Raw genomic sequence first — 8,242 nt, 5'->3', positions numbered from 1 at the left:
AGGAGTAGTCCGAATCGAAGGCTTTAATCTACAAGAAGTGTGCCCAGCAGCTTGAGTACAGAAAGAACGATGGCTGCTGGGAAACACAGGTTCTTATACTCCGCCTCGTGGGCGGAGCTACCTTCATCTCGATCAATGGGAAAGCAACACTTGGGCCAATGGGCAGCGAGCCTTCTCCACCAATAGCAGCTCACACTCCCAGGTACCGTAGTACCTCTAGTCATACTACCACATCCTTCTAAACTCCAACGAGTACAGATCTAGAGTCCTCAAATGTTCCTCATACGACAAGTTCTTCATTCCAGCTGTCAGTCTTGTGAACCTCCACTGGATCCTTTCCAAGGCCAGCAACTCCTTCCTTAGATACAGGGCCCAAAACTGCTCACAATACTCCAAATGGGGTCTGACTAGAGCCTTATACAGCCTCAGAAGTGCATCCCTGGCCTTGTATTCTAGCCCTCTGGACATGAATGATAACATCGCATTTGCCTTCTCAACTGCCGACTGAACCTGCACATTAACCTTAAGAAAATCGTGAACAAGAACTCCCAAGTCCCTTTTTGCTTCTGATTTCAGAAGCATTTCCCCATTTAAAAAATAGTCTATGATGTGTTGGGTAGGCTGGGTCTATGTGGACTGCGTTTGATGCAGTGTAGAGAGAGACAGGCTTCCAACACTTGATGAGATGCAACACAATTTTATTTAACATCTAACTATATTACATGCTTAACTGTGGGTTGACACTATGCTGACTTGACTGGAGATCTGAGGCTAGCCTGACCAGACTAACTGACTACCACATGGTGTTTGCACTAGCTGCTCTTCATGAGCTCTGACTGTCTCAGAGGCTGGATCCCGAGAGAGAGGGAAAACTGGTGCCCTCTGTCTTTATAGTGGTCGTGTCCTGTCTGGTGATTGGCTGCTGTGTTCTGTGTGCTCACTGGTCATCCTGTGTGTCAATCACTGCCTGTCTGCACTCCATCATATACATGGATGTATATTATGACAGTCTATGCCTCCATTTCTCCTTCCAAAGTTCATAACCTCACACTTTTCCACATTGTATTCCATCTGCCATTTCTTTATCCACTCTCCTCGAGACTCAAAGCTTGATAGACATGGAACAAAAAACCTGCGAAAATTAAACAGAATTCATCATGGGGCTGGATTCTCCAGTTCCTCAGCCACGTGTTTCTCCATGGCAAGTCCTTCGCTGGCGGCGGGATTCTGCCTTCCTGCCACATGTCAATGTGATTTTTCCATTGAAGTCACCCCACTTGATGGGAAACCACCGGGAAACCCGCGGGTGGGGGTGCGCTGTTGGCGGGGAAAGTAAATCACAGCAGCCTGAGAATTCCGACCCACGTTTCTATCCTTCTTCAGTTCTGTAGAAGGGTCATATGCACTCGAAACGTTGGCTGGAATTTTCTGAAAGGATAGGTCACAAAATAAGTATTCTCATCTTCAAAAAGAAGCCAAATAAATCCTTTCTTATGAACCCAAGGTGGCTGAGGCAAATGGATTAATTAAGTCCAAAGCACAAGCTTCTCCATTTTAAAATGTACATGAATAAATTTCACTTCACCCCTTTGCTTAAAGCATTCAGAGTAAGGACGTTTTGTGGACATAAATGATTCAGGCTGTTGACATCTGGGTCCAGTCACCCAGAAAGTTCAAAATCGTTCATCTGGACAAAGTTAAATATAAGTTAACAATAAAAGCCACTCTGGCTGATAGGATGAAAGAAATTTACACGTATCTGGCACAAATTTACGTACCCTCAGGTCTGTGGAATGGCTGACATCATGGATTGCTGATAATAGTTGGAAGGTCATGAATGACTTTGCCTCTAGACATCCCAGACAAACATTATCATCGCCCATTATTTCACGTGTGATCAAAAGGAAGCAGCTGGTGGCAAACTTGTTAGCACAATGAAATGATTATTATCACATTGTATGAACGCAGAAGCTTTGTGCTGGAATGGACGAGATGAGAGAGATAATTAAAACATAAAGCAATAGCCAAGTATTTCCTTTAAACTATTACCTTCCTTGCTTGCAGCAGGACCTACACATTTGCAGTCAAAGGAATTACCTGGGTAACTTGGCACATGTTGCTGACAGGAATGTTCCCAGTCCATTCGCTGACCTGGAGACTAACTATATAACAATTAGCATGGAAAGTTAAATGGAAATAGATTGCAGTTCATAATACATTGCCTGACATCTCTATAACCAACACTTAATCGGATCAACATGGTGCTTTAGCAACACTGCAGTAAATGAGCCCAAAACTATGCAATGGAAACTATTTCCAGAACAATCTTCACATGTCTCTATTTTCATTGATGATGCCGCTCAAAGTCAGAAATAACAATGGACTGCGGCAACAGCTTACATTTCTACAGAATTTGGTGCCACGTCACATGGGGAGATATTAGGACATAAGGCACAGCTTGGTCAAAGAGGTAGGTTGAATGTGTTAAAGGTGGAAAGTGAGGTAAAGAGAGAGCAGTTTATGGAGGGAAATCCAGAGTTTAGGATCTTGACAGCTGAAGACACGGCTGCCAACTCTGGGGCAATTAAAATCAGGCGTGTGCAAGAGGCCAGAATTGGAGGTGTACAGAGGTTTCGGCCTGTTGTAGGGCTGGAGGAGGGCACCGACCCTCCGAAAGACCACTCTACCTCAGCCCATTCCCTGCCCTATCCCCGTAACCCCATGTTACCTGCACATTTTTTGGACATATTGTGGAGCTATGCGGGGTGGTGGTGTGTGTGTGGGTTGGGGGGGGGGGGGGGGGGGGGGGGGGGGGTAGCATTGCGGGAGGGGTGAAGCAAGGCCACGGAGGGATTTGAAAATAAGGATGAGAATCTTACTAAGAAAAATGTTGCTGGATCAAAGGTCAGTGTAGGTCAGCGAGCATAGGCGGTGAAACAGATGAGAAAATTTCTCCTTGAATAGTGCAATTAAAAAATACTCATTATGAAATTCTGAATGGTCTGGCTTCAACATTTTTGTTCCAAAACTTTCTTCCTTCTTAAGAAGAAACAGGTCGACAATCTGTCTTTGCCAACATAGTAAGCAATCCCAAAATATGCCAAAGGATGATTGGTTAATAATTTGTTAAAAGACTATAAAGTTTAATGTAGCTCTCAAAAGGATTGATTTCAAATTAAAAGCAGGCGTACAAAATGTAAATTTGGATTCAGCCAAGAGAGTTGCACTGGAGATTGTAGGCAATTGAAATAAGTTTATAGATTCCAGTGAAGATTCGCATCCATTGAGGTTTGGTATATTTCTCCTCATGCCAGCGCAGTGTGTGCTAAGTGAGGTTTGGCTGACAGATATCTTGGTGAATTGTTGATTAATTAAGGGATTGGAAACCCTGCCATTCAACTTCCAGTGAATATTCAAGCACTTGGAAGGGAAAAAAAGGACACATGGCAAGTCAGTGAGGATTTAAAACAGAAGTGAACGTTACCTGATCACTCACCAGCTGCTGCAGAAGTTTGGATTGGACAAGATCATTGAATAAACTCGCAGAATCATTTTGTTTTCCATGGTTTAAAATTATAATGGGCATGATCGAACGGCCATGCTGTGCCTGAAAAGCAGCACGCCCCCGAGGAACATTATGGCCAATAAAAGCTGGGAGATCCCGCTCCCAGGATCTACCTGGCTCACAACACCGCACGAGATCTAACACGCCCTCATCAATTGTGGGCAGGGTCGCTTTTTGCCAAATCCATATTGTTAAAGCGAGACACTGAGCCTCACTTTAATATTCAGTTTCCCAAGGCACCCAAGGCTTTGGGATCTATATCTTTTGCCGGTTCAGGGACCAAAGACCCCAACTGGGTTGAGGGAGGTGATGGACAGTGATGTACCATGAATTGGACTCGAGTCGTGAAGAAGTTCCATATATCAGGCTTTAATCAACTAGTTGTGTGCCCGGCAGTTGACTTACAGAGAAGGCCGACTGCCGGGTCCTACGGGTTCTTATACCCCGCCTCGTAGGCGGGACTACTTGCCTCTCGGCCAATGGGTGAGCAGTCACATGACTAGCCTCAACCAATCAGCAGAGAGGCACATGACCGACATGAGTCAATGGGCAGTGAGTGCTCTGCACCAATGGCAGATAGGTACCGTAAACCTCCTAGTTATACCACCACATTCACCCCTTGTGGAGAAAGAAGCCGGGGGGAGGGGGGGGAGGGAGGCAGGAGTAAGAAGGGGGGGTGCTGTTGGACTGGTGGTATGACTAGAGACAATGAGGTGTACCGAGGTAAATGGCGGCTGCCCACTGGCTCGCGACGACTGTGCCGGTACAATGAACGGTAATAAACAGTACACAAATAGAAAAGAAACGAATAAAAATGTGCAACTTGTACATTGGAACTCTCAATGACACAAGGAGTCCGATAAAAGTCCAGTGGAACATCAGATCGACGCGATCAGTCTGTCGGGCGCCTTCGGTGTTCTGCTGGACCATCGCAGCGGTGCCGGTGACGTCGGGCCGGTGGCCGTCCTTGAATCCGGGAGTGGCGGTCATGATCCTGTGTCCATACCCCTGGTCGGTGCTAGCGAAGCTCTGGCCGGGGGAGGGGGTTCCTGTGCGCTGGGTTGCGGGGGCGCCTGGGGGAGCCGGGGGGGGGGGGGGGGTTGGGACTGGGCAGAGGGTGTTGAGGGTGTTGATGTGGGGGGTTGGGGCCCCACGCCGGCGGGTGCCAGGTCTCGAAGGGAGACCGTGTCCTGCCGACCGTGGGGATACTCCACGTACGCGTACTGCGGATTAGCGTGGAGTAACTGGACTCATTCCACCAACGGGTCGGACTTGTGCACCCGCTCGTGCTTCTGGAGCAAGGTGGGCCCGGGGGTGGCCAGCCAAGTCGGGAGTGGGGATCCGGTGGACGACTTCCTAGGGAAAACAAGAAGACGTTCATGAGGCGTTTGGTTTGTGGCAGTGCAGAGGAGAGACCGGATTGAATGGAGGGCGTCGGGGATGACCTCTTGCCAGTGGGAGATAGGGAGATCTCTGGACCGTAGGGCCAGTAGGATGGTCTTCCAGACTGTGCCATTCTCCCGCTCGACCTGCCCGTTACCCCAAGGGTTATAACTGGTCATCCTGCTAGAGGCGATGCCCCTGCTGAGCAGGAATTGACACAGTTCGTCGCTCATAAAGGAGGACCCCTGCTCGCTGTGGATGTACGCGGGGTAACCGAACAGGGAGAAAATGGAGAGGAGGGCCTTGATGATGGTTGTCGTGGTCATGTCGGGGCAGGGGATGGCGAAAGGGAAGCGGGAGTACTCGTCAATCAAACTTAAGAAGTAGGTGTTGCGGTTGTTGGAGGGGAGGGGACCCTTGAAGTCCATACTAAGACGTTCAAAAGGGTGGGACGCCTTTACCAGATGTGCTTGCTCGGGGCGGTAGAAGTGCGGCTTGCACTCTGCACAAATGTGGCAATCCCTGGTCACGGTCCTGACCTCCTCAATGGAGTAGGGCAGGTTGCGGGTCTTGATAAAGTGATAGAAGCGGGCTACCCCTGGATGGCAGAGGACCACGTGGAGGGTGCGGAGGCGGTCAATCTATGCACTGGCGCAGGTACCACGGGACAGGGCATCAGGAGGCTCGTTGAGCTTCCCAGGACGATACAAGATATCGTAGTTGTACGTGGACAACTCTATCCGCCATCGCAAGATCTTGTCGTTCTTGATCTTGCCCCTCTGTGCATTATCGAACATAGAGGCCACTGACCGCTGGTCTGTGAGGAGGGTGAACCTCCTGCCGGCCAGATAGTGCCTCCAGTATCGCACAGCTTCAACTGTGGCCCGCGTTTTCCACCGAGGAATGGCGGAGTTCCGAAGCGTGGAGGGTCCGGGAGAAGAAGGCCACGGGTCTGCCCGCTTGGTTGAGGGTGGCCGCCAGAGCTACGTCAGACGCGTCACTCTCGACCTGGAATGGGAGGGACTCGTCGATAGCACGCATCGTGGCCTTCGCGATATCCGCTTTGATGCAGCTAAAGGCCTGGCGGGCCTCCATCGACAGGGGAAAAGTGTTGGATTGGGTGAGGGGGCGGGCTTTGTCGGCGTAGTCGGGGCAATAGCAGATAGGTACCGTAAACCTCCTAGTTATACCACCACAGACAGCATGGGGGTAATGCAAGCAAAGAGGGCCCCAGGGCAGGACAGGTTCCCAGAGGAGTTTTACAAAAAGTTTGGGATGGGCCTGGGGCTACTGCTGGTGAGGGCATACAATGAGCAAGGGAGTGGAGGGAACTCACCCCTACATGGTCGCAGGCTTCCGCCTCCCTGATATTAAAGAAGGATAAGGATCCGGAGCAGTGTGGGTTGTATGGCCGATATCATTGCTGATTGTAGATGCCAGCTGTTGGCGAAGATGTTGGCCTCGCGAAGCAAGGACTGCGATTCCGGGGGGCGATAGACTGATGCATGATCAATTGCATGAAAGACTCAGATTGGTACAACTGTGGCTTTATTACAGTCAGATGCGTGGCCTCCTACTGCAGCTGGCGAAATGGCAGATCAATGGAGGACACGCATATTTATACGGGTCCTTGTGGGCGGAGCTAGCCGGCAGGAGCTACCGGCGAACCTGTAGTACAGGTCCTACCTTACATCCCCTAACACAGGTGCACACAGTGGTTCACCACATTCACCCCCTGTTAAAAATGAGTCCGGCGGGGGTGGCGTGGAACTACATACAGTTTTGCAAATAATTTACAGTGGGGAGGGGAAAAAAAAATGTCCATTTTGACGGTCCGGTGCCCGTCAGAGGTTCAGTCGATCCGGTGCTTTGACGGTTCGCTGGGAGCGACGTAATGGTGGCGGCGATGTCAGTGCTGGCGGTGCTGGTGTCGCCGACGTCGGTGCTGGTGGTGTTGGTGCTGGCCAGTAGTCGGATGACTCAGCGAGCGTGCCAAAATCTTCCTCGTCCTCTAGCGTGGGCAGGGGAAGGAGGGATGAACCTGGTGGGGCTAATGTTGGGAGAGCCAGGGGAGAGGAGGGTGGCGCGTGGGTGGGGGAGTGTGTTGGAGTGGAACCTGAGGGAGCCAGGTCCCTGAGGGAGACAGTATCTTGGCGGCCGTCGGGGAACTCTACGTAGGCATACTGGGGGTTGGCATGGAGCAAGTGTACCCTGTCCACCAAGGGTCCGCCTTGTGGAGTCGGACGTGCCTACATAGAAGGACCAGTCCTGGAGCTGCGAGCCAAGTCGGGAGTGACACCCCGGATGTGGACTTCCTGGGGAAGGTAAAAACATGTTCATGGGGTGTGTTATTTGTGGCGGTGCACAGTAGTGACCGGATGGAGTGTAGTGCATCAGGGAGGACCTCCTGCCAGAGAGAGGCTGGGAGGTTTCTGGACCCTAGGGCCAGCTGGACGGCCCTCCAAACCGTCCCGTTCTCCCTCTCTACCTGCCCATTTCCCCGGGGGTTGTAGCTGGTCATCCTGCTGGAGGCGATACCCCTGCTGAGCAGGAACTGACGCAGCTCATCGCTCATGAATGAGGATCCCCTGTCACTGTGGATGTAGGCGGGGAATCCGAACAGAGCGAAGATTGCGTTGAGGGCCTTGATGACGGTGGCAGACGTCATTTTGGGGCTTGGGATGGCGAAGGGGAACCTGGAGTATTCATCGACCACACTGAGGATATATGTGTTGCGGTCGGTGGAGGGGAGGGGCCCTTTGAAATCCACGCTGAGGCGTTCAAAGGGGCGGGATGCTTTCACAGGGTGCGCGCGGTCTGGCAGGTAGAAGTGGGGATGGCACTCCGCACAGACCTGGCAGTCTCTGGTGACTGTCCGTACTTCCTCGACGGAGTAGGGCAGGTTGCAAGCTTTGACGAGGTGGTAGAATCCTGTGACCCCCGGGTGACCCTGCCGTGTAGGGCCCGGAGTCGGTCTACTTGTGCACTGGCACATGTACCTCGGGAAAGGGCGCGGGGGGCTCGTTGAGTTTGCCGGGGCGATACAAAATCTCGTAATTATAGGTGGGAGCTCGATTCTGCACCGCAAGATGTTATCATTTTTGATCTTGCCCCGCTGCGTGTTGTTGAACATGAAGGCTACCGACCGTTGGCCAGTGAGGAGAGTGAATCTCATGCCGCACAGCTTCAACGATGGCTTGGGCCTCTTTTTCGACGGATGAGTGCCGAATTTCAGAGGCATGATGGGTGCGGGAAAAGAATGCCAAGGGTCTGCTTGCCTGGTTTAGAGTGGCG

The 8,242-nt window shown here is 51.3% G+C and overlaps 1 long non-coding RNA gene across 2 annotated transcripts in view; it reads right to left on the bottom strand.

Annotated features, from left to right (window-relative positions):
• Nucleotides 1-920: 920 nt before the first annotated feature.
• The window catches only part of LOC119962398, a 36,670-nt gene continuing 29,348 nt past the window's right edge, over nucleotides 921-8,242 (bottom strand). For both annotated transcript variants that reach the window (XR_005459860.1, XR_005459861.1), the window contains 3 exons: nucleotides 2,098-2,162; nucleotides 1,779-1,978; nucleotides 921-1,428 (listed from right to left, as the gene is read on the bottom strand). This is a non-coding gene — a long non-coding RNA (uncharacterized LOC119962398). The remainder of the gene's footprint in view (nucleotides 1,429-1,778; nucleotides 1,979-2,097; nucleotides 2,163-8,242) is intronic.

This window comes from Scyliorhinus canicula, chromosome 2 (assembly GCF_902713615.1).
Source record: "Scyliorhinus canicula chromosome 2, sScyCan1.1, whole genome shotgun sequence".
Classification (NCBI taxonomy): Eukaryota; Metazoa; Chordata; class Chondrichthyes; order Carcharhiniformes; family Scyliorhinidae; genus Scyliorhinus; species Scyliorhinus canicula.
The sequence above is the reverse complement of the archived record's forward strand: the minus strand, read 5'-3'. Positions and strand labels throughout refer to the sequence as shown.